This window comes from Cervus elaphus, chromosome 20 (assembly GCF_910594005.1).
Source record: "Cervus elaphus chromosome 20, mCerEla1.1, whole genome shotgun sequence".
In the NCBI taxonomy this organism is placed as follows: Eukaryota; Metazoa; Chordata; class Mammalia; order Artiodactyla; family Cervidae; genus Cervus; species Cervus elaphus.
This window is the reverse complement of record NC_057834.1, coordinates 82,256,845-82,284,700: the sequence shown is the minus strand read 5'-3', so window position 1 is coordinate 82,284,700 and position 27,856 is coordinate 82,256,845. Positions and strand designations below refer to the sequence as shown.

The 27,856-nt window shown below is 39.2% G+C and overlaps 1 protein-coding gene across 4 annotated transcripts in view; it reads right to left on the bottom strand.

The window, feature by feature from the left end:
* Positions 1–27,856, bottom strand: part of TTLL7 (tubulin tyrosine ligase like 7) — a 157,881-nt gene that overhangs the window by 98,818 nt on the left and 31,207 nt on the right. The window contains exon 1 of one of the 4 annotated variants that reach the window (XM_043876255.1): positions 360–419. The exons of the other annotated variants lie outside the window; for them this stretch is intronic. The gene's annotated coding sequence lies outside the window, so the exon portion shown is untranslated. Of the gene's footprint in view, positions 1–359; positions 420–27,856 lie in introns of those variants that run through there. 4 annotated transcript variants of the gene reach the window in all.

The window sequence follows — 27,856 nt, the reverse complement described above, 5'->3', positions numbered from 1 at the left end:
AAGGAGTAGTCTAAAGTTCAGTTGATTTCTCTCTGGAAAGTCTGATACCTTAGGGAGGTAACTATTTGAGTTTACAGGTCCTTATCCAGCACCTTGTTATTGGAGTAAACAAAGATCTCTTATAGTAACAGAGTGCTTATTACGTTGAAAGTAGGTGACGAAGGCAACAAGAGTTTAAGAACAATATTTGCCTAACTTTACTAACAATAAATCAATAATTGTTATAGGCCATAAAAGCAGATTTATTCATTTCTGACTTAAATAATGAGGCTCACAAATTCAATCTGTGTAGGGCTCAAAACAAGAACTGAGCTCCCCAGCTGGCACTAGTAGTAAAAAAAGAAAACAAACAACCCCACCTGCCAATGCAGGAAACAAGAGACGTGGGTTCGATCCCTGTGTCGGGAAGATTCCCTGGAGGAGGGCATGGCAAACAACTCCAGTATTCTTGAGTTCCCTGGTGGCTCAGACGGTAAAGAATCCACCTGCAATGCAGGAGACCAGAGTTCGATCCCTGGATTGGGAAGATCCTCTTGAGGAGGGGATGGCAACCCACTCCAGTATTCTTGCCTAGAGAATCCCCATAGCCAGAGGAGCCTGGTGGGCTACAGTCCACGGGGTCTCAAAGAGTTGGACAAGACTGAGTGACTAAGCACAGCACACAAAAAACAAGAACTATTATTCCTTCCTCCAACAACACAAGAATTAAAGGCCTTAAAATTATTCTCTCCATCAGTTCAGTTCAGTTCAGTCGCTCAGTCGTGTCTGACTCTTTGCGACCCCATGAATCGCAGCACGCCAGGCCTCCCTATCCATCACCAACTCCCTGACTTTACTCAAACTCATGCCCATCGAGTTGGTGATGCCATCCAGCCATCTCATCCTCTGTCGTCCCCTTCTCCTCCTGCCCCCAATCCCTCTTAGCATCAGGGTCTTTTCCAATGAGTCAACTCTTCGTATCAGGTAGCCAAAGTACTGGAGTTTCAGCTTCAGCATCAGTCCTTCCAATGAACACCCAGGACTGATCTCCTTTAGGGTGGACTGGTTGGATCTCCTTGCAGTCCAAGGGACTCTCAAGGGTCTTCTCCAACACCACAGTTCAAAAGCATCAATTCTTTGGTGCTCAGCTTTCTTTATAGTCCAACGCTCATATCCATACATGACCACTGGAAAAACCATAGCCTTGACTAGATGGACCTTTGTTGGCAAAGTAATGTCTCTGCTGTTTAATATGCTATCTAGGTTGCTCATAACTTTCCTTCCAAGGAGTAAGCGTCTTTTAATTTCACGGCTGCAGTCACCATCTGCAGTGATTTTGGAGCCCAAAAAAATAAAGTCTGACACTGCCTCCACTGTTTCCTCATCTATTTCCCATGATGGGACCAGATGCCATGATCTTAGTTTTCTGTATGTTGATACACTTAATTCCATTTATGATTTGGTGAATAACAAGAAAAGTGCTCTAACAAATTCCAGGACTTCATTCTGCCATTCAATTCTCACCATTTCACTTTATTCTAAACAAGAGATTTGAGATGACAGATTGATCACATCGCTCAGACAATGCCATGGCTACCTTCTTTCCAAAAGGAGAAGCATGTTTCAATTACCTCTGAAATAACCCAATAGTTTCTGAAGTTTGGCTACAAAGTAAAATCACCTGGGGCCTTTTGAAAATCCTGGTACCCCGGCCACACCCTAGACCCAGGCGAGGCATAAGCAGCAGCATTTGTTGTTGTTCAGTCCCAGACCCCATGGACTGCAGCATGCCAGGCTTCCCTGTCCATCACCAACTCCTGGAGCTTGCTCAAATTCTTGTCCATTGAGTCAGTGATACCATCCAAGTATCTCATCCTCTGTCGTCCCCTTCTCCTGCTTTCAATCTTTCCCAGCATCAAGGTCTTTTCCAATGAGTCAGTTCTTCCCATCAGGTGGCCAAAGTATTGGAGCTTCAGCTTCAGCATCAGACCTTCCAAAGAATATTAAGGGTTGATTTCCTTTAGAATTGACTGGTTTGATCTCCTTGCAGTCCAAGGGACTCTCAAGAGTATTCTCCAGCACCACAATTCGAAAGCATCAATTCTTGGGTGCTCAATCTTCTTTATGGTCCAACTCTCACACCTGTACATAACTACTGGGAAAACCATAGCTTTGATTAGACGGACCTTTGTCAGCAAAGTAATGTCTCTGCTTTTTAATATGCCATCTAGATTTGTCATGGCTTTTCTTACAAGAAACAAATGTCTTTTAATTTCATGGCTGCATTCAACATCTGCAGTGATTCTGGTGCCCAAGGAAATAAAGTCTATCACTGTTTGCATTGTTTCCCCATCTATTTGCCACGAAGTTATGGGACCAGATGCCATGATCTTAGTTTTTTGAATACTGAGTTTTAAGCCAGCTTTTTCACGCTCCTCCTTCACCTTCATCAAGAGGCTGTTTAGTTCCTCTTCACTCTCTGCCATAATGGTGCTGTGATCTGCGTATCTGAGGCTACTGTTATTTCTCCTGGCAGTCTTGATTTCAGCTTGTGCTTCATCCAGCCTGACATTTTGCATGATGTAGTCTGCACATAAATAAACAGGGTGACAATATACAGGCTTGATGCACTCCTTTCCCAATTTGGAACCAGTCTGTTGTACCATGTCTGGTTCAAACTGTTGCTTCTTGACCTGCATACAGGTTTCTCAGGAGGCAGGTAAGGTGGTCTGGTATTTTTATCTCTTTAAGAATTTTCCACAGTTTGTTGTCATACATACAGTCAAAGGCTTTAGCGTAGTCAATGAAGCAGAAGTAGATATTTTTCTGGAATTCTCTTGCTTTTTCTATGATACAATGGATGTTGGCAATTTTTAAAACTCTGTAAATGAGTCTAGTGTGTAGTAAGGCTGACAACCTCTGCTGTAAGCACACAACTGCATTAAAGCAAATAGTAGTTAATTACAACATGAAAGTGAAAGTGTTAGTCGCTCAGTTAGTCACTCAGCCTTGTCTGACTCTGTGACCCCACAGACTATAGCTGGCCAGGCTCCTGTGTCCACGGAATTCTCTGTGCAAGAATACTTGAGTGGGTAGCCATTCCCTTCTCCAGTGGATCTTCCTAACCAAGGATCAAACCCAGGTCTCCTGCCTTGCAGGCAGATTCTTTACTGTCTGAGCCACGAGGGAAGCCCCAATTACAAGGTAAACATATATAATTTTAAGAAAAATGTAAAACAAAGATGAAAACATTTATAACTGTATGAAAAAGGTCAAATACGTGAAAGTCATCTATAAAAACCCTCATTATCTAGTTCAAATAAACCAATTAGGAGCAAAAGAATTGGGAGATCAGCAGAAATTGATTTCTAACACAATTTTATTTTGCAAGTAAGGAAGCCATTTCCAAGAGAAATCAATTTACCAAAATTTCAAGGATAGTAACTTTAAATGCAGAACACCAAGAGCTACCATGCAAAACAACAGCTACATAAAATGCTAATACATTGTGATAGTATTCTTTCTTCACAGTTCTTCCTGAATTTCTACCCATCACTTAAAATCCACATAAATTTCTGCTTTTTCCTTAAAGCTTCTTCTGATCATTGGCTGAAGAAATTCATTTGTCCCTCTTCTTGTCTATCAGAGACTATTTGCATCCCTATCATAGCACCAATCACAAACCAAGAAACTAAGCTCTGTGAAAATGGTGGTTTTCTTCTATCCTGTTCATTCCTCCACTCCAAGGCCCTGAAATAGTGCTTAACATAGTACTCAATAAGAGCCTGTTCATAAATTTAAAGAAAATAATCTTTACAAAAGACTAAAATAATCTTTAGTCAAAATTAACTAATGACATGTGGGAACAAGAAGAGGTGGTTATGGAGCTCTAAGAAGCTATATATATAACTTTCACATTTTTAAGCAAAAAAAGCAAAGCACATAAAAGTTCACATTTCTGTAAAATGATGGATATGTGCACAGAGCAGTGGTGGCCTTTTGTAGTAATAGCTGGGGGCAGAGCTAAGGAAGTCTTCCATGTATACCCTTTAGTACCCAAAGCCCGTGTCACCTATTCAAAAAGTTAAATATACGTGATAAAAGTCTGTGTCAACATTATCATGTTGAGAATAAAAATATTCAAATTTTATATTTCAGTTAGATGAGAGAATATGGTAGAAAGAGTTCTGAGCAAGAAGTCAATTAGAATTCTTACCTTTACCCTGCCATTTACCAGACAAATGACTTAATATGGAGAAGGAAAGAACTGATTCTTTCCAGCTCTAAAGTCTAAAATGTCAACTAGTTGAGGATGCTATGTTGTATGACAACATGATGAAGACAAAGATATTTTTCTTTCATGTAAAAAACAGGGAAACTCTGACCACCCCCAACAGTCCCCCCAACCCATGCCCCGGTGATGCTATATATGGGTTTTTGTACATATTTGTGAAATTTTAGCTTACCATAGATTACTAAAATAATCTAACAAAAAAGGTCAGTTGGAATAAAAATTAGAGCTAAATTGAAAATACGTAAAATAATGTCAAGTAAAAATGTGATAAAAGCGCCATTTCCTGGGGTCCAGTGGTTAGGACTTGGAGCTTTCACTCCTGGTGCTGGGGTTGAATCCCTGCTCCAGAAACTAAGTTCCCACAAGCCACATAGTGTGGCCCAAAAAAAAGGAAGAAAAGTTGTTTTTCTGGTAATGAGAGGAAGGGGACGAGACTCAAACAAAGCAGTACCTTCTGTACACTAACCGCTTTCACATACCTTTATGTGTAATTTTTAGTCCATACAAAGAACTTTTGATTCTAATATTACATTTGGTAAAGTTTACATTCCATGGCAAGTAACTTGCCCAAAGTCACACTTTAATAGGTGACAATGAAGTGGTTTATCTCTAAAGTCCATGTTCTTTCCCACTTTTTGTGCTACTTTCAAAACTCAGTCTTTAAACATATTAAGGATTTCTCAAGAAGCTTAACTCTGTTTGACTGGAACTATTTTAAAAGCTAGGGAATGAGAGCCACAGAATCAAACTGCGATTTAAAATGTGGTTGAGATCACAAAGTCCTAGCAGATTTAGCCTCTCTTTTTGGATACCCTAGGCAGCTGGTGGCACCCAGATCACCATCCTGTTTCCCTTCATTAATGTATTGCAATTCAACCAATATTGTTATGGATCAGGTGCTGTTCTCAGTAAATAAAATGGATTTAACAGTTTTCTTTCTTTGTGGTGTTTGCATTCTAGTTGGGGAGAGACAAATAATAACAGCAAACATTAAATAAGTAAACTTAAGAAAATGCTCAGCTTTATGGAGAAAAAAACAGTTGGTAGTTACAATTTCAAGAGTGTGATAGGAGCAGAGCAGTGGGGAGGATGAAGTTTTGTAATTTTAAATATTGTATCCAGACAGGCCTTCCTGGGGATGATTTACCAAGGAAGGCAATGACTTGTTATCACAAACAGAGTTGATAAAAATATTATGCATACGTGAAGATAAGGGCATGTAACCATGGACAGATGTGAACACATATAATAAGGAGGAAATGAAGAAAGTGACTACTTTCTGGATACTGAACAATCTTTAAGCCCTTCAAAGTGATTCTTCTTCCAAAACCCTAGGTTCCTATGTCTTTATTCTCTACATTAATTTTTATATTACTATTATTTTCACACTGACCAGGGGTGGAACAAATATGTCTCACAATGGATGTAACTGGTTTTGCATACTTTTGAGACTGAGGTCTCAATCACTCCCTCCACTGTGTCCCCAGCTTGTACTGACATTAGACTGTGACACACTCCTCAGGACCCTCTCTGGTTCTCGGCTCCTAGTATCACAGTTTTGTGAATCTAGCTCACTCCTAATCCCACTTCCATAATTTTAGTTCTCAAGACTCATCAAAAAAAATCTGTATTATCCAGTTCAGGCTATGTAATGCTGAAGTAATCTCAGGAGTTCAAAATATCCTTGATGACGCTACACATACTGGCAGGGTATATATACTGGTATATAGGTATATAGGGTATATATACTGGTAGCTACATACATGATGCTACAAAGACTGGGTGTTCCACATATCATAATCACACAGAAGCCCAAGCTGTCAGAGCAGCCACCATCCTAACAATAACCAGTCACTGTGCCAGAGGGCAAGAGAGCTTTGGAGGATCTTATCCAGGCAACCAATGACAGAATTTCTGCTCACAATTCAGCAGCCTGAAGCAGTCACATGACCGCAGTGAACAAGAGTTAGGAAGTGCTATCATATCAAATGACTAGCAGGAAAAAAAAACTAGTAAATAACACTAAGAACCACCAGAGACTCAAACTTTGATTACAATCTATTTGAACCTAGTACTATTTTATAGTTCTCCATAGCTCTACTCTATATCATTCTCCCCTGCCTAGAAAAATAAATAGCTGAAGATTCTGTATTGGGTCCAGTCTAGTCCTTGGCTTTACCCAGAGGGTAATTAAACTTCTCTACCCTGAACTGCTGTGGACAGAAATAACAAAGGTGATGAAGAGGAATAAGACAAGGAGGAAGATGAGGAAGACGGTGTTGACACAGTCACTTTTGTAAAATATACTATGTTCCAGGCACACATCTAGGAGTCAACATTTAAAAAACTCTGATGTACCAACCCTAAATGGTATTCTGGTATTATTATTCCCATAGATAGCTGTTTAAAGAAAAGAGGTATATTGAACAATGATACTAAAACATAAATAATGTTATAAAACGATAATTATGCTAATCTGCCTCAAAATAATTCTCTCTAGATTCCTAAACTGTTATTCCTAAACTTTCATCATCCTGAACTGATGAAAGATGTTTCAATGACTACTTCAAGAAAAATGAAAAATAATAAATATAACAAAAATTATATCCAATTAAGCTTTCACTTTGGGGGGAAAACACTCATCATACTCATAAGGTCTTATTTGCAGGGCCATTACTGCAAGTAGCATTGAGAAATCTATTATTTCATCAAGGTCATCAAAATAAGACTGTTGTTTTTTGTAGGTACAAGAAATAATATTTCCAAACATCAGGTCATGAATACAATTTTGTCCATTCTTGTGCTTTAAAACATTAAATTTCAGCACTTGAGCCCCAAACCAAATTTGACATATTTTTATTTTCAAAGAAATGATGCTTTTTCTTATGAGAAAAATTTGAAAAATGAAAGTAAACGAAACATGTGCTACCTGTTAAATGTTAAAACTTGAAGTGTTTATTATTTTTTTAATATTGTTAGGACTAGAGTTAATGTGAGCCCTAGATCACCAAGTTCAATTTTAATGTACATACTAATCACCTGAGTATGTTGTTAAAGTTCAGATTCTGACTCATTAGGCCTGGGGTGTAGTCTGAGAGTCTGTATTTCTAACAAGTTCCCAGGAGTGTTGGTCCAGAGACTACACTTTTGCAGCAAGGCTCTAGATAACCACAATGCTTAACACTATGCTGATAGAATTTATTTTTTAACTTAAAGCCTTTCTTTATAAAATGTAAAAATTATGAAATTCCAAAATGATTTTATAGTAGTGATGTAAGTTATAAATTAATATTAAAGGAGTCCATGAGTCAAAAAAAAAGTAATAACATTTAAAAGACTGGGAAATGTTGGTGGAGAGCAGTGATTGACTCTCAAAGTATGGCCAAGAAACAACAGCATCAGCATTCGCTGTGAAGTTATTAGAAATGCATATTCTCACAGCCAGCCCGAGATCTTCTGAATCAGAAACCTCGGGGTGAGGCCCAGCAACTGACAAGCCCTCCAGACAATTCTGATGTAGGCTAAAGCTTGAGAATCACTGGATTAGAGGGCAAAGGGCCAATGGCATGCACAAACTCTAAGAAACTAAGGGACGCCACTACGGGAGCCTATTCCCCCCTCACTGGTCTTCCGAAGCCAAGCCATATGGATGACTTAGAAAGCCCCTTGTCAGGATTTCCTTGGCGGTCCAGGGGTTAAGACTCTGCACACCCAATGCAGGGAGTATGGGTTTGATACTTGGTCGGGAATCCCACATGCCACACTGCAGCCAAAAAATAAAAATCTCCTGGTCAAGCAACAAGTAGGGAAACCACATGCCACCCAGGGCCCTGAGCAGCTAGAAGGGAAAGACATTTGCTTCAAAGGATCTCATTTGCTACTGCAGACAGCCCTGCTATGTGAGGTGAGGTTCTGCTAATTTCGAAAGAGAGTTTATACCCCTGTTCATGCCCAAACCAGATACCAATGTTGATCAACAGAGACATTCATTTTAAAGACAAGCAACCTACCAAAAACAATTAAACATTTGAGAGTTAATAGCAATCACAAAGATCAATTTTACGACCCCTACTCTCAAGTACTGGGCCAGTAGCATAGGAGCTTGATCTGAAAAGGTCATGGAGAGCAGAAAAATGGTGGGGAAGTGGATGAAATGAAAATCTACAGGAGAGTGCTTACATTGTTGTATACTCATACAGTGAAAGTGCTATACACACGTGAAAATAAATGAACTAGACGTACATGATGAACTGATGAATCTCACAAACAATGCAGATCAAAGAGAGTTGAGGAATACATTATACAGCAGTACATTATTTATATGAAGTTTAAAATTATTAAAATAATAATATATGATACACATTGAGGTATACTATAGCTCTCTTAGGAATTAATGCATATAAAAGAAGAGTGTAAAGCCCCTAAAGGAAATGATAAACACCAAGTCTGATACCTCTTGAGAGAAACAGAGAGCTTCCAATAACCAGTCCTGTTTTACAGAATGTGAGCATCTATGCTCCTATATGCCAAAGATGTAACTCTTAATATAAAAAATGAATATACCTTTATCATTATAGCCTTCTGAAAGAATAGGCAGAAATGAAATAGTGAAAATAGTTTTGTTTGAACCACTGTCTGTCTCCTTAGAAGTATTACATTCTAAATTAGACTGTTGAAAACTGAGGTCCAACTCCGATTCATGAGCAATGTGATGGGAATCACTGACGGATTTAAAGAGGAGTGTATTGTGTTGTGTGCTCAGTCATGTGAACTCTTTGTGATCCTTTGGATGATAGCCTGCCAGGTTCCTCTGTCCATGGGTCTTTTCAGGCAAGAACACTGGAGTGGGCTGCCATTTCCTCCTGCAGGGGATCTTCCCAACCCAGGTATGTAACCTGCATCTCCTACATTTCCAGGAGATTCTTTACCGCTCAGCCATCAGGAAAGCCCCCTAAAGAGGAGTAACAAAATCCAAATTTCTCTTTGGTAGGTTATACCAGCAGCTATTGTGGAGAATGGATGGGAAAGGGGCAGAGGTGAACAGGCAGTTTCAAGAGTTACAGAACTCCAGGAGAGAGATGGTAAGAGCTTGATCATGGAAACAAGCAACAGACACAGGGAGAAAGAATAGGGTTACTACAGAAGAACAGCAGAACCTGGTGATCAAGAAGGAAAAAGTTATCTCAGATGACTTACAGATCTCTGCCTTATGAGAACAGAGCAGAAGACGGCACCGTTCATCTAGAGAAGGCAAAAAGAAAAGCCACTTTGAGGGATAAGATGATTATAATTTTACATTTGCAGAAAAGGATGGATGGAAAAAATGGAAAATAAGACAAAAGAATTTGTGATGACTAAAGATAAGGAAAACATCCACTTTTATAAATAAAATGTTTTTAGTTAAACACAGAAAGGTCCCTTCTGAAGCATAACTGCTCCTATTTCTGTGCTTTCTGCCAGAAAACAATAATAGATTTTCAAAATGCCCAGCTGTCTGATGAGTGAACAAATGACATCACCCAAACAACTGTCATAACAATAATACATTGCCACCACTCATTGTGTGTACAAATTAAAAGGATTTTTACAGAAGCTACACACTCCCTGAACATAGAAGCTTTTGTCTCCCTTTCTCAGACTGGGTATATTTTCAAAAGCTACTTCTGTAGTGTGTTCTAGACCTTAAAAAAACCATTTAATCAAACACTTGTAAAGACCCAATAGGGAGTCTTACATAATGCGACATTATACAAGAATAAACAGAAAAGTATTTATTCACTCTAGCAACAATTAATATTGACCTTGAGCAACAGGGGTAACTCCCACTAATGTACTGCATATTTATATTTCAAATTGCCTTAGCCTGCTTAGTATTTGCTCAATGTTTATATTACAGTACCCATACAAAATTCCACTAAGCTCTGTGGAATCTTGTGTTTGGAATTTAGTGTAGTATGACATGAAAGAATTGGGATTGATAAATAGGTAATGATAACATAGCACACCTTGAAAGCATTGTTTTCCTTATTAATAGTTGTATTTCCAATACTTATGATAATGAAAAAGGCAAAAAGCTCACTCAAAAATGTTGAACTAAATAAAATTCAAAGCCAGTATCAGCTATAAGTAAATTATTAAAGTGACAGATGACAGGCTGATTACATTATATAGCCATCAAATGCTTAAGGACAGTTAAAAGCTGCTTTGGGTACATTTCTCCTAGAATATAATGTTGCAGTTCTATATAATTCTCCAGTAACCTAAAAGAAAGTCTCACTTGCTCTCTAGGAATAACACATTATGTTATCAATTAACTTGTGGATATATCATTCACTTTTGTAAATCCATTTGCCCCTTTCATTCCCCCGCCCTGCAAAGAGCTGTACCGTATCTAAGACAGCTGAACCTCGCATTGTCAAAATACTCAGGCCATGCTGGGTTTCCCTGGCAGCTCAGCTTGTAAAGAATCTGCCTGAATGCAGAAGACCCCAGTTGGATTCCTGGGTCGGGAAGATCCGCTGGAGAAGGGAAAGGCTACCCACTCCAGTATTCTGGCCTGGAGAATTCCATGGACTGTATAATTCATGGCGTCACAAAGAGGGGAACATGGCTGAATGACTTTCACTTTCACTTTCATGCTGACTCCACAAAGACCTCTCTCTTGTTCTAAGCTATAAAGTTGTAACTGGAGGTTCTTTGGACCCTTCTTTCCATTTCAGTAACCTATACCACATGATGAAAGAAAGGGACTAGGGGAAGTGGAGAATTTTTGAAATATCCGCTTCTCTCTTCCCTGCCAGAAAAGGCACAACAGATACCAAAATGTGCAGCTGGTGAACAAGTGACATCACCCAACAGTCATCTGATGCCAGCACAACAGTCCAAAACTTGACTGTTTAGCTTCTGCGGAAAACCTGACGTGTCTCTCATGTTTCTCATCTTGGGCAAAGGCATCATTACAGTCAAGTAAAGCAAAATCATCTTTATCTCTTTCTTTGACTTTTGTGTTTGATACTCATTCAATGCACACCCTGTAACTAATTTTAGGGTATATATTAGTTCTATTATTAATCTTACCTATCTACTTCTAAAATATGTTTTAAGTCTTAAATGCATAAAATGCATTGGGTTGTTAAGCCTCTGATGTCATCCATATCAGTTAGTAAGCTAACACATGAAGAAAGACTATCAGCTATCTAGTCGCCTTTCACTAGTTCTTCCTTACTAAGTCACCTGAATAACTATTAGATGTGGCATTGTACTGATCTAAATAGCTACATTTCCCAGACTTTCTTGCAGGTATACGTGGCCATGTGACCAAGTTCTGGCCAGTGAGTAAAGGTGAAAGTTGTTGAGCAAGACTTTCCAGTTAAGGGAGGTACACAAGTGATGGACACTCATTTATTTTCTTTCTTCCTTCCATTCTGAAATGCAAATGTGATTACATAAAATGCCAAAAATCAAGAGAAATAAGAAGAGACTTCATTATATGTTTCCTCTATGAGGTAACTGTCTCCAAGGCAGCAGCTTTAAAAATGTCTTAATTTACATAGTCTTCAATCTCAAACACAGAGCCTGGAACATAGGAGCTAAACTGCTGAGCTTCTGTCTCAGAGAGATACAATTCTATGGGAGATTTTGAACTTAACAAAGAGTACTCACAGATACAGAGAACAAATAATGGTTACCAGTGATGAGGGAGGGGAGGGGCAACACAGGCCTGAGGGAGTAGAAGATACAAACTAACGGGCGTAAGACAGGCCACAAGCATGTGCTGCCCCACTGGGGAAGACAGCCAATATTTTGTAACTGCAAATGGAGTGCAACCTTTAAAACTGTATATTCTTTTAAATTTCTATTTTATTAATTTCTAGAATCAGGTAAATTTGTCACAGTGTTCAAGTCCCTCTAAATTAAATTAAATCCCAGTAAAATTAAGCCATAGTCTTAAAGAGTCATGCAGTCCAAGTATAGAAAATCCACATGAAAGAAAACAAAATGCACAAACCTAGTTCATATAATGCTCTGTATCCCCCATCAGCTAAACTAAGCTGGGTGTGTCACCATTAATATCCTAAGGATAGAAGAAATAATAAGGCTATTTTATTTCTAGATCATTACACAAGGTGCAAGAGAATTTACAAGAACAGCTTTTGGAAAGAAGTAAAATACTAATAGCTTTTATCTAATAAACCCCACTATTAAGAAAACTAATTAAACTTAACTATATTTTAATAAGTTTGACTCATTTTAAAATAAGACTCTTTCCCCAGAGTCATTCCAGACCTTTAAAAACACTATCTGGCACCACAATCTTTGCTGTGAAACCAGTCCTTTTATAGAATTGCAAAGAAACAGAACTATTTTTGTCCTTCATTCTAAAAACAATAACAGAATGCAGAATAAAATTAGTGCCCAAAGTTTACCAGTGCTCAATAAAATAATACCCACAGACACTAAACTTTCCAATAGTACAAATTTCTTTTTTAATTATTCTTTCTTCTCTTGACCTCTACTTTCCCTTCTCACACAGAATAAATAAATACTATTGAGATGTACCACTACTCTGTTTAAAAGTTTAGTTACCCTCCATTATTTCATTACATTTCTAATTAAGGCAATAAACATCTTTTAACGTTCACTGTTTTGAAAGTGTTAATCGCTCATTCGTGTCTGACTCTTTGTAATCCCATGGACTGTAGTCCTCCAGGTTCCCCTATCTATGGAATTCTCCAAGGAAGAATAATGGAGTGGGTAGCCATTCTCTACTCCAGTGGATCTTCCCGACCCAGGGATTAAACCCAAGTCTCCTGAATTAAAGGTAGATTCTTAATTGTCTAAGCCACTTTTATTAGATGCTATATTGAATGTGTCCTGCCTTCAACATACACATTTATCCTTCAGAAAAGTAGTTTAGCATATCCAAAACTACCTAAAAGATAAGAATTCATCAAAAATAAACTGAAATACTGATTATATCAACAGAAATACACTTAATGAAAGTCGACCCTAAGAATGAGTAAAATTAAATATATACCATAAGTTCACAACATGCACCTCAGTGTTATAGATTTACTACTATACAAAATTAATGAAGTTGATTTTCTGTGGTGCCTCATAGGATTTAGATTTATTATTTTTAATGTTACCTCGTATCCAAAGCAATCCATATACAGGAAATCAAGACGGCAGTGTATGGGGGGTGTGGAGCTCACCTTTCCCTCCACAAACACAACTACGAGTGCAACAATTCTCACGGGAAACTAACTAGGAACCTGCAGAAGGACTCCTATATAACCAAGGCTGCAAGAAAGATTTACACAGAATTGGGTAGGATGGGAAGAAACACTTCAGGTTGGATCTATGCCCCTGAGAGAATTAAGAAGAAAAGGGACATCACACGGATGGAGCGTGTCGTGGGGAATGAGTGGGTCCAGCCCAGACTGGATATCCCAGTCCTGGGGTCCAAAGCACAGGAGACAAGCCACCTTGACTGCATAGGGAACCGCAGGGACAGATGAAACTGGGGAAGCCGACTCCACTGATGAGAAGTGCAGCAGTGCTGCTATGTCCCCAGGGCAAAGAAGGCGAGAGAGGGCTGCCCTGGCAACCACTGCCTCCTTGCTTGCCAGTCTGAGCCAACCGAACACTCCAGCCTCCCTCATCCATGTCACAGCTTGCCATGGAATCTACAGCAGCCAGGACCTGGGAAAAGATTTGATCTAGGGATGCAGAGATGATCCAGATGCCTAGGATGTGGCCCAGGTGGGGCAGCTGCTGGGGCTACTGTTGGTGCTTACGCAAACAGCATGTCCCAGAAGCAGGCCAAACTCCTGGGACCATGGCCACCTGAATTTCTGAGAAGTCCTTGTACTACGCTGTCCGACTTGGGTAAATGCTCTGGACATCCACTCTATGCCACAGACTAGCACTACACCTGGAGAAGCCACCAGAGAAGAAAAGAGGACTGGGAACTGCATCAAGCAAAGCCACAGGTAGCGGATCTGTGGCTCACACAAGCAGTGGGTCAGATCTCTGTGGACTTACATGGTCACAAGAATACACAGAAGAATTGTACAAAAAAGATCTTCATGACCCAGATAATCATGATGGTGTGATCACTCACCTAGAGCCAGACATCCTGGAGTGTGAAGTCAAGTGGGCCTTGGGAAGCATCACTACGAACATAGCTAGTGGAGGTGATGGAATTCCAGTTGAGCTATTTCAAATCCTGAAAGATGATGCTGTTACAGTGCTGCATTCAGTATGTCAGCAAATTTAGAAAACTCAGCAGTGGCCACAGGACTGGAAAAGGTCAGTTTTCATTACAATCCCAAAGAAAGGAAATGCCAAAGAACGCTCAAACTACCGCACAATTGCACTCATCTCACATGCTAGTAAAGTAATGCTTAATATTCTCCAAGCCAGGCTTCAGCAATACATGAACCATGAACTTCCAGATGTTCAAGCTGGATTTAGAAAAGGCAGAGGAACCAGAGATCAAATTGCCAACATCGCCGGATCATCGAAAAAGCAAGAGAGTTCCAGAAAAACACCTATTTCTGCTTTATTGACTATGCCAAAGCCTTTGACTGTGTGGATCACAATAAACTGTGGAAAATTCTGAAAGAGATGGGAATACCAGACCACCTGACCTGCCTCTTGAGAAACCTGTATGCAGGTCAAGAAGCAACAGTTAGAACTGGACACGGAACAACAGACTGGTTCCAAACAGGAAAAGGAGTACATCAAGGATGTATATTGTCACCCTGCTTATTTAACTTATATGCAGAGTACGTCATGAGAAACGCTGGGATGAAGTAAGCCTAAGCTGGAATCAAGATTGCCAGGAGAAATATCAATAACCTCAGATATGCAGATGACACCACCCTTTTGGCAGAAAGTGAAGAAGAACTAAAGAACCTCTTGATGAAAGTGAAAGAGGAGAGTGAAAAAGTTGGCTTAAAGCTCAACATTCAGAAAACTAGGATCATGGCATCTAGTCCCATCACTTCATGGCAAATAGGTGGGGAAACAGTGGAAACAGTGGCTGACTTAATTTTCCTGAGCTCCAAAATCACAACAGATGGTGATTGCAGCCATGGAATTAAAAGACGCTTACTCCTTAGAAGGAAAGTTATGACCAACCTAGACAGCATATTAAAAAGCAAAGACATTACTCTGCCAACAAAAGTCCATATAGTCAAGGCTATGGTTTTTCCAGTGGTCATGTATGGATGTGAGAGTTGGTCAATAAAGAAAGCTGAGCGCCAAATAATTGATGCTTTTGAACTGTGGTGTTGGAGAAGAGTCTTGAGAGTCCCTAGGACTGTAAGGAGATCCATCCAGTCCATCCTAAAGGAGATCAGTCCTGGGTGTTTGTTGGAAGGACTGATGTTGAAGCTGAAACTCCAACACTTTGGCCACCTGATGCAAAGAGCTGACTCTTTGGAAAAGACCCTGATGCTGGGAAAGATTGAGGGCAGGAGGAGAAGGGGACGACAGAGGATGAGATGGTTGGATGGCATCACTGACTCAATGGACATGGGTTTGGGTGAACTCCAGGAGTTGGTGATGGACAGGGAGGCCTGGCGTGCTGCTGTTCATGGGGTCGCAAGGAGTCAGACATGACTGAGCGACTGAACTGAACTGAACTGACCTGGTGGCTCAGACAGTAAAGAATCTGCTTGCAATGTGGGAGACCCACATTCGATCCCTGGGTCGGGAAGATCCCTGGGAGAAGGGATTGGCTACCATTCCAGTCTTCTTGCCTGGAGAATTCCATAGAGGGAGGAGCCTGGCAGGCTACAGTTCATGGGGTCACAAAGAGTAGAACATGACTGAGTGACTGAGTGCACCAACGCTCTCACACATACAAAGGAACAGAAAGATATCCACTCTTGGATTGGAAGAGTAAATATTGTTAACACGGCCATACTACCAAAAGTAATCTATAGATTTAACACAACCCCTATCAAAATACACATGATATTTTCTAAAGAATGAGAATACATCAATCTAAAATTCATACAGCATCACTAAAGACCCAGGATTGCCAAAACAATTTTATAAGAAAAAAAAAAAAAACCTGGAAGTATAACCCTCCTAGACTGTAACCACAGCTACAGTAATAAAAACAGCACACTACTGGCACAAAAACAGATACAAAGATGAATGAAATAGAATAGAGAGTCCAGAAATAAACCCATGTACCTATGGTCAATTGATCTACAACAAAGGAGACAAGAACATACAATGGAGAAAAGGCAGTCTCTTCAACAAGTGGTGATGAGAAAACTGTACACCCACATGAAAAACAATGAAATGAGAACATTCTTTCAAACCATATACAGACATTAACTCAACATGCTTTAAAGACTTACATATAAGACAAGAAATCGTCAAACTCCTAGAAGCGAACATAGATGGAACACTCTTTGAAATAAACTGTAGCAGTATTTTCTTGGATAAGTATCATAAGGTAAAGGAAATAAATGCAAAAGTATACAAATGGAATCTAATTAAGTTTAAAAGCTTTTTGCACAGCAAATGAAACTATCAACCAAATTAAAAGACGGTCTATGGAATGACAAAAAATATTTGCAAATGATGTGACTGACAGTGGGTTAATATCCAAACTATACAACCAACTCTTACAACTCAATATCAAAAATACAAACAACCCAATCAAAAAATGGGCAGAAGACCTTAAAGAGACACCTTTCCAAAAAAACATGCAGATGTCTAACAAGCACACGAAAAGTTGCTCAACATGGCTAATGTTAGAAAAATACAAATCAAGACAATGAGCTATCACCTCACACCTGTCAGAATGGCTACCATCAAAAAGTCTACGAATAATAAATGCTGGAGAGGGTATGGAGAAAAGGGAACCTTCATACACTGTTGATAGGAGTTCAGTTCAGTTCAGTCCAGTTGAGTCACGCAGTCATGTCCGACTCCTTGCAACCCCATGAACAGCAGCACGCCAGGCCTCCCTGTCCATCGCCAACTCCTGGAGTTCACCCAAACCCATGTCCATTGAGTCAGTGATGCCATCCAACCATCTCATCCTCTGTCGTCCCCTTCTCCTCCTGCCCTCAATCTTTCCCAGCATCAGGGTCTTTTCCAAAGAGTCAGCTCTTTGCATCAGGTGGCCAAAGTGTTGGAGTTTCAGCTTCAATCAGTCCTTCCAACAAACACCCAGGACTGATCTCCTTTAGGATGGACTGGATGGATCTCCTTACAGTCCTAGGGACTCTCAAGACTCTTCTCCAACACCACAGTTCAAAAGCATCAATTCTGTGGCACTCAGCTTTCTTTATTGACCAACTCTCACATCCATACATGACCACTGGAAAAACCATAGCCTTGACTATATGGACTTTTGTTGGCAGAGTAATGTCTTTGCTTTTTAATATGCTGTCTAGGTTGGTCATAACTTTCCTTCTAAGGAGTAAGCGTCTTTTAATTCCATGGCTGCAATCACCATCTGTTGTGATTTTGGAGCTCAGGAAAATTAAGTCAGCCACTGTTTCCACTGTTTCCCCACCTATTTGCCATGAAGTGATGGGACTAGATGCCATGATCCTAGTTTTCTGAATGTTGAGCTTTAAGCCAACTTTTTCACTCTCCTCTTTCACTTTCATCAAGAGGTTCTTTAGTTCTTCTTCACTTTCTGCCAAAAGGGTGGTGTCATCTGCATATCTGAGGTTATTGATATTTCTCCTGGCAATCTTGATTCCAGCTTAGGCTTACTTCATCCCAGCGTTTCTCATGACGTACTCTGCATATAAGTTAAATAAGCAGGGTGACAATATACATCCTTGATGTACTCCTTTTCCTGTTTGGAACCAGTCTGTTGTTCCGTGTCCAGTTCTAACTGTTGCTTCTTGACCTGCATACAGGTTTCTCAAGAGGCAGGTCAGGTGGTCTGGTATTCCCATCTCTTTCAGAATTTTCCACAGTTTATTGTGATCCACACAGTCAAAGGCTTTGGCATAGTCAATAAAGCAGAAATAGGTGTTTTTCTGGAACTCTCTTGCTTTTTCGATGATCCGGCGATGTTGGCAATTTGATCTCTGGTTCCTCTGCCTTTTCTAAATCCAGCTTGAACATCTGGAAGTTCATGGTTCATGTATTGCTGAAGCCTGGCTTGGAGAATATTAAGCATTACTTTACTAGCGTGTGAGATGAGTGCAATTGTGCGGTAGTTTGAGCGTTCTTTGGCATTTCCTTTCTTTGGGATTGTAATGAAAACTGACCTTTTCCAGTCCTGTGGCCACTGCTGAGTTTTCTAAATTTGCTGACATACTGAATGCAGCACTGTAACAGCATCATCTTTCAGGATTTGAAATAGCTCAACTGGAATTCCATCACCTCCACTAGCTATGTTCGTAGTGATGCTTCCCAAGGCCCACTTGACTTCACACTCCAGGATGTCTGGCTCTAGGTGAGTGATCACACCATCATGATTATCTGGGTCATGAAGATCTTTTTTGTATAGGTTTTCTGTGTATTCTTGCCACCTCTTCTTAATATCTTCTGCTTCTGTCAGATCCATACCATTTCTGTCCTTTATTGAACCTATCTTTGCATGAAATGTTCCCTTGGTATCTAATTTTCTTGAAGAGATCTCTGGTCTTTCCCATACTGTTGTTTTCCTCTATTTCTTTGCATTGATCACTGAGGAAGGCTTTCTTATCTCTCCTTGCTATTCTTTGGAACTCTGCATTCAAATGGGTATATCGTTCCTTTTCTCCTTTGCTTTTCGCTTCTCTTGTTTTCACAGCTATTTGTAAGGGGTCCTCAGACAGCCATTTTGCTTTCTTGCATTTCTTTTTCTTGGGGTTGGTCTTGATCCCTTTCTCTTGTACAATGTCACGAACCTCTGTCCATAGTTCATCAGGCACTCTGTCTATCAGATCTAGTCCCTTAAATCTATTTCTCACTTCCACTGTATAATCATAAGCCATTTGATTTAGGTCATACCTGAATGGCTTAATGGTTTTCCCCACTTTCTTCAACTTAAGTCTGAATTTGGCAATAAGGTGTTCATGATCTGAGCCACAGTCCACTCCCGGTCTTGTTTTTCCTGACTGTATAGAGCTTCTCCATCTTTGGTCACAAAGAATATAATCAGTCTGATTTCAGTGTTGGCCATCTGGTGATGTCCATGTGTAGAGTCTTCTATTGTGTTTTTGGAAGAGGGTGTTTGCTGTGACCAGTGCATTCTCTTGGCAAAATTCTATTAGCCTTTGCCCTGCTTCATTCTGTACTCCAAGGCCAAATCTGCCTGTTACTCCAAGTGTTTCTTGACTTCCTACTTTTGCATTCCAGTCCCCTATAATGAAAAGGACATCTTTTTTGGGTGTTAGTTCTAAAAGTTCTTGTAGGTCTTCATAGAACCATTTAACTTCAACTTCTTCAGCATTACTGGTAGGGGCATACACTTGGATTACTATGATATTGAATGGTTTGCTTTGGAAATGAACAGAAATCATTCTGTCATTTTTGAGATTGCATCCAAGTACTGCATTTCAGACTCTTTTGTTGACTATGATGGCTACTTCATTTCTTCTAAGGGATTCTTGTCTACCCTCGTAGATATAATGGTCATCTGAGTTAAATTCACCCATTCCAGTCCATTTTAGTTCGCGGATTCTTAGAATGTCAACATTCATTCTTGCCATCTCCTGTTCGACCACTTCCAATTTGCCTTGATTCATGTACCTAACATTCCAGGTTCCTATGCAATACTGCTCTTTACAGCATCTGACCTTGCTTCCATCACCAGTCACATCCACCAGCTGGGTGTTGTTTTTGTTTTGGCTTCATCCCTTCATTCTTTCTGAAGTTATTTCTCCACTGATCTCCAGCAGCATATTGGGCATCTACTGACCTGGGGAGTTCATCTTTCAGTGTTCTATCTTTTTGCCTTTTCATACTGTTGATGGGGTTCTCAAAGCAAGAATACTGAAGTGGTTTGCCATTCCCTTCTCCAGTGGACCACATTCTGTCAGATCTCTCCACCATTACCTGTCCGTCTTGAGTGGCCCCAAGTATAAGCTGGTATAGCCACTATGGTGAACAGTATGAAAGTGAAAATGAGTCACTCAGTCGTGTCTGACCCTTTGTGACCCCATCGACTGTAGCCCACGAGGCCCCTCTGTCCATGGAATTCTCCAGGCAAGAATACTGAAGTGGGTTGCCTTTTCCTTCTCCAGGGGATCTTCCCAACCCAGGGATCGAACCCAGGTCTCCCACATTGCAGGCAGACTCTTTACTGACTGAGCCTCCATGGAAATCACAGAGAGCAGTATGGAGGTTTCTCAAAACACTAAAACTAACCATATGATCTACCAATCCTTCCCTGGGAATATATCTGGAAAAGACGAAAACTCTTAATTCAAAAAGATACATGTACCCCAACATTCATAAGCAGCACTATTTATAGTAGCCAAGACATGGAAGAAACCCAAGTACCCATCAACAGATGACTGGATGAAAAGATGTGGTAAGTAAAGTGAAAGTCATTCATTCGTTTCTGACTCTTTGTGACCCCATGAACTATACAGTCCATGGGATTCTCTAGGCTAGAATACTGAAGTGGGTAACCTTTCTTTTCTCCAGAGGATCTTCCCAACCTAGGGATCAAATCCCAGTCTCCCACATTGCAGGCAGACTTTTTAACAGCTGAGCCACAAGGGAAGCCCAAGAATACTGGAGTGGGTAGCCTATCCCTTCTCCAGCAAATCTTCCCAACCCAGGAATTGAACCAGGGTCTTCTGCATTGCAGGTGTATTCTTTACCAATTGAGCTATCAGGGAAGCCCAAAGATGTGGTATATACATATATATATATGTATATATATATTATATGTAGAAAAGATATCAAGTATAAAATTGACTATTACTCAGCCATAAAAAGAATAAAATACTGCCATTTGCAGCAATGTGGATATACCTAGAGAATCATTATGCTTAGCAAAATGAGTAAGAGAAAGACAAACACTGTATGATATTACACATGGAATCTAAAAAACAACACAAATGAATGTATATGCAAAACAGAAACAGACTCATAGATACAGAAAACTAACTTGTTATCAGAGGGGAAAGGGAAGGGGAGAAGGACAAATTAAGGGTATCAGATTGAGATAAACAAACTACTATATATAAAATAGATAAGCAATAAGGATATACTGTATAGCACAGGGGATTATACTTATTATCTTGTAATAATCTATAATGGATTACAATCTGTGAAAATACTTAATCACTATGCTGTATACCTGAAATTAACATAATATTATAAATGAACTATACTTCAGTAAAGGCTTCCCTGGTGGCTTAGAGGGTAAAGCAGCTGCCTGCAATGCAGGAAACATGGGTTTGATCGCTGGGCCGGGAAGATACTCTGGAGAAGGAAATGGCAACCCACTCTGGTATTCTTGCCTGGAAAATCCCATGGACGGAGAAGCCTGGTAGGCTACAGTCCATGTGGTCACAAAGAGTCAGACACAACTGAGCGACTTCACTTTTATACCTCAATAAAAGGAGAAACTTTTAACAGTTATCCATATACTTTCCAAGTCTGACTAGGAAAATATGCAATCTTTAGAACAATTTTAATCAAGGTACTGTAAAGCTATTCACCTGTTTCTCTCTTGGGCTGGCTTTGGTTATCATGTCACATTACTGGAACTTATACTAACAGATTATTTTTTAAAACCTTCATTTATATCATCCCAGTCAATCTATCAAAGAAAAAAGTTTGCTTTCTTTAAGAGCATGGAAAATATGAACCTTAAACAGCAATATACATTTGGTGTGCAATTTTAGTCTACCTACATTGTTCTCTGCTATTGTTTAGTTAGTTTATTAATTATTTTACTTAAATGTCTTCTTTAAATAACTAGAATATAAGCTTCTGTACAGTGTATATATTGTGCATTCCCCAGAGCACTTCATGTGTTCAAAATATGGGTGGGTCTCCTCCAATCAGGTGAAGTCCTTAAGAGAAAACAGACGGAAGTCCCCAGGGAAACAGAGAACTCAGTCTCAGACTGTCTTGGACTTCAGCTACAACATCAGCTCTTCACTGGGTCTACCTGTGAGATTGCCAATCCCACAGATTTTGAATTTTCCAGTGTCCAGTCACATAAACTAATTCATATTCATTCTCTCCTCCTCTCCCTCCCTCCTTTCTTCTCTTCATCCCTCTCCCACTTCCTTGACATCTCTCCCTCTTCCCCTCGTCTCTTCCACTCTATGTATATACTATTGGTTCTGTTTCTTTAGAGAACCCTGAGTAAAATAGTCACTATTCCATAGGGTCAGCTACATTTCATGAGGCTAAAACTGAAATTTTAAAGCAAAAAGGTTCTGGAGAAAAAGATATACCAATCTAAATATAACCAAGGCCTAAACTAAGGTTTCTAGATTATTATAAAAAGAATGGATAAAGACAGTTGTATAAAGAACAGTCTACAGGATTTATCTCAAGAACAAAACTGAGAAAATGAATAGAGTATATAGATTATTTCATAATCACCACCACATTTCATTGATTCTAAGCCATACTGCTTTGCTTTTTAACAGTGAAAAACAGATAAAACTGTGGTGCATCTTGCAATCACTATCAGCCAGGTGGCAGTGCTGACACAGTGGTCACTGCCTGTACATGTACATCAGAATCTGCAGAATCGATGTCAGAGGCTGAGAGAGAAACGCAGACAAGATGATGGAACACTCTTTTAACAAATAGTACATCACTAACTCTCGATGACACAGAGGATAATGTACAGAAAAACCCAGAAAATGAGGACTCTAAAGAAGAAGATATTCGAAAGTATCTGCCCTTGAATGTGAAGCAATTTAAGAAATGTCTTGATCAATCTGACTCATATTTTCTCTTATTTAGGTTTGCATTAAAGTCAGGTGACTTTTTAAAATTCTCTTTAAAAGGCTCTTTCAACATGTATAAAATAAAATTGTAGTACTAAGAAAGGATCCATGTCATAGCTGAAATTGTAATGAACAACGCGTCTTACAATGAATGTGACCTTAACTGTAATGAAAAATAGCAGTGCATCAGCTATTAAAATCACGAGTGTATAGAACTAATGACAACTCCAACCATTATTTGAACCTTTATGCGAACAGTTTCCAAGCCTGAATGTGCATCATAATCTCCTGGAGGGCTTGAATAAGATCATTAGACCTCATCCCCAAACTTCTAGCTCAAGGCAGCACAACTCATCTCAGACTTATTCTAGCAAGGCTGCAAAACCTCACATACTCTTGACTGGGCAGGATTAGCCCAGAGCAAAGGGTTAACCCTTCAGAGCAAAGGTATCAGTACCTGCAACTGCACACAGGGAGGGGAAACAACGACTGATACAGGAGTGATCCATTTCCAAATGCGATTCTGACACCAACAATCTGTGCAGTAACTGCATAATGTACTAACATCTCTAATCATTAACCTGAAAAATAAAAGAAAGTAGAACTAAGACCCCTTCTGGCTCTAAAATTCTAAAAATCTTTGGCCCAATCAAGGAAAAAAATTATAGTCTAGGTCATTTATGATCTGGATAGGCTTCTATTCAAGCCTCACTCAAAATTCAACTTTCAACATTCCAATTAAAATTGGACTTAAATGCAGAACTTCTAAAGGAGTTCAGAAATTCTTCTCCTAAAAACAATGATAAAACTGCAAAAAACTGTCAAAACAACCATCTAGGACTCTGGGATATACGAAATTGAAAAGCTTTCATTCAAGAAAAACTAATGAACTTGGAGGAAGAACAGTGGGAGTGGCATTTTAGCCATATGGAGTTATCCTCATATACCACTACCTTCTAGTTCCATCAGTACTGCGGCTGGATGGGGCATGAAATACAGCAACTTTGCAGCTGGATGGATCTGACTTGATTTGGAGTAAAGTGTGAAAAAGCACCATGCCAAGAGGCATTATCAAAGACAATAGTAAACTTGGTGGCAGATAATCAGGGAAGGTCAACATCACAGTTGCCTGTCGTGGTGATCTTGTCTATGACATTATTGGACCAGAAAAACACTGGAGTCATAAGTACCTACCCTCCATCACTCCTGATCCCAAACTGAAGTTGCTTGCCATTTCCTCTGCCCTCTTTCCTCATCACCTCCACTCCCCATGCGCTCAGTCACTAAGTCATGTCTGACTCTTTGTGACCCCAGGGACTGTAGTTCTCCAGGCTCCTCCGTTCATGGAATTTCTCAGGCAAGAATACTGGAGTGGGCTACCATTTCCTTCTCCAGGGGATCTTCCTAACCTATGAATGGAACCCACGTCTCCTGCATTGGCAGACAAATTCTTTATCACTAAGCCACCAGGGAAGCTCCTCCACTCCTTACTCACCCCTTAAAAGGATAAGAACTTAAGCATGGAATCAATTCATATTTTCAATGAAGACATTACGCCCCTCTGGCTAATCGAAAGTCAATTATACCTGCTTCTAGACTTTCAATTGAGTTCTAGTTAGATGAAACATATTATAACTAAGTTCTAAGCAAAATAGGCTTTATTACAAACGCTAAAGTCAGCTAAGATACTGGCCTTAAAAAGTGTCTTTTCTTCTGGCTGCTTCTAACACTAAAGCTAGAGAACTGAGGTATCTTTCTCAACTTATGAGTTCCTAATGTTTGCCTGTCTAACAGAGTTTCCATTTTGTGCTGTCAAAGAAAAATAGAAATGCTGATTTTATAACTTTGATCTATACAGCCACCAAATGGAACTTTCCTTCACCCAAGGAAGTGGGAAGATGTGGTAAAGATATTAATAATAAACATTAAAGTTGTTTAGAAGTCTGCCTACCCTTTAATTTTATATTTTATTTATTTTATATAATCTATTCTTAATGACAAGAATTAGTAAAAAGATAAATGTTTATTTCAGTATAAAATCTTTATTCTCAGAATATTCTTATTCATCATAATGGAAAACAAGAAAAATATTCACAAAAGAGTAATTTTCCCTTGAATACAGAAACATCTTTCTGAGCAAAATAAGTACTCCATAAATATTTACTGAATTAAATTAATAATTTTAGAAAACTGCTGCAAAAAATTTCCAGTTTTATTGCTTATGACTATTTTCTCAAAGTATTAGAAACAATCAAGAACACTCATTTGATATTTAATTACATTACTTTACTTTCCTTAGGTTTGAAAGTGAAACTGTTAGTTGCTCAGTTGTGTCTGACTCTTTGCAACACCATGGACTGTAGCTCACCATGCTCCTGTCCCTGGAATTCTTCAGGGAAGAATACTGGAGTGGGTAGCCATTCCCTTCTCCAGGAGATCTTCCCAATCCAGGGATCAAACTCGGGTCTTCCGCATCTCAGGCAGATTCTTTACCATCTGAGCCACGACGGAAGCCTCTTTCAAGGTTTACTTTTAGTAAAATGACCATGAGGTAATACAGTAACTTGGTAAATGAAATATTTAGGTTTCCAGAGAGGACACAAATACACTCAAACAAGCTAGTCATAACACACAACAGTTAAATGTCACAGTTTATTATCTAGATTATACTGAGTCCAATGTGTGTTACATTACTAAATTTGAAACATTATTTACAAATGATATCTCATATCACACAAAATCAAATACATCACGTTTGTGTACATAAATCATCACTTTAAGAACAATCCACTGATTTTGGTACTACTAAAAACAGGAAACTGGAGACACTAAATTAAAAAATCCCAACAACAGAAATAATACTCAAAACAATTTGTTATTAATTTACTTATTTAAGGTAGCCTATAATTTTCCCTCTCATTAAAGAAAATATTCTGGAAAGCAACTAGAAAATACAGCAAAAGTATAACATACATAATGTGCTTAATATCACATCTAGGAATTAATAAAATCACCAAAAATGCTGAGGCTTCATTGTGAACAAGGATGCTACCCCAACCATCCCTTAACATCTGTAACTGAAAACAACTTAAGTATATCTAATAGAGAAATGATGTAAATTATGATATAGCCAAATAATGAATTGTATGGTCATCAAAACTGACTATGAAAACCTATACTGGTGTGGGAGGCAGACAATTATTTGACCAATATATATATGAATCACAATAAATAAATTATATTATTCACTTTACCATGAATGTGCTCAGTCATTCAGTAGTATCCAACTCTTTGTGAACCTATGGACTGTAGCCTGCCATGGAATTTTCCAGGCAAGAATACAAGAGGTGGGTTGTCATTTCCAACTCTAGGGGATCTTTCTGATCCAGAAATCAAACCTACGTCTCTTGCGTCTCCTGCATTGGCAGATGGATTCTTTACCACTGTGCCACCTGGGAAGTCCTTACCATGAATGAGTGAATGACTAAAATTGGAGAAGAATTAATTTACTAAACCTAAACAAATATATTTCAATTGAGATATTATGTTCACCACCTATCTGCTTTACATATCATATTCCATTTGTTTTTGAAATTTTAAAATACTTTAAGGCAAAGACATGAAAATCATCAATTATTTATGCCAGGAAGAACTTTACTGTATTATATAAAAACCTCTTAAGATAAATCTATAAGTTGGCTATTTCCAAAAAAGGAGAGATTCCCAAGTAGGACACAAGGATTATGATTGTGAATTATAACGTTTTGTGTTTATTTTAGTCCTTGGAATATTTCCTAAACTACCTCAGAGGTTAACACTTCTAGAGCAAATCAAAATTTAAGCTAAGTGATCTCAGATTTCAGGAAATCAAGCCAAGACTTAGATCATCAAGTAAAAATAGCTATCAGTGAAATTACAGTACAAGTTACACTTGTTCGAGGTGCTATTCACACTGCAAATCACAGAAAATTAAGAACATATAGTAAGTAATACTGAATTCCTTTAAAAAAAACTTTCCTTTAGAGATGAATAGAAAATAAAACAAAATCCTAAAAATCTTTTGTTTTCCTAATCAATCTGCTTTTTAATCAATCTGTTCTTTAAGTTCTGATTTCTAGTTTGAGATTACCAATGGGATGCCCAAGTAAAAATTCCAGGAAGCAGTCAGAAATTAAAACAATTGTTAAATAAAAGTAAATAAACAAGATGCAGTTGTTCTTCACTTGTCTACCTCTCAGCTGAGGATACTATGAAAGAGATCAGCCTTAGTTCAAGATCCCCATAAACAAACACTAACATGAGGATTCAGATACAAGGAGTGTACTTCAGGAAGTACAGGAAACCCTGTTAGGGGAGTTGGGAAGTGAGACAGGGAAGAGGACGCAATCAAGCCACACTGTAGGTGCTTGGCGCTTAATTCCCAAAGGAACTCTAGGAAACAGTGTAAAACACCACCGGCTTCAGAGCTAACCCACCCAGGGATCAGTCCTTCGTTGATGGCTGCTGTAGGAGGCAAGTGAGTATTAATCCCTTAGCACTTTTACTCTTCCTGAGAGGCTACAGTGGGGATGGGGGCAGTGGCAGGAGATGAGGCCTGGAAAGGCAAGGGGCCTCTCTTTCCACAGCTTCTAGAAAGGTCCTCAAAACCCCCAAGGGAAAGAAATGCAGATATTGG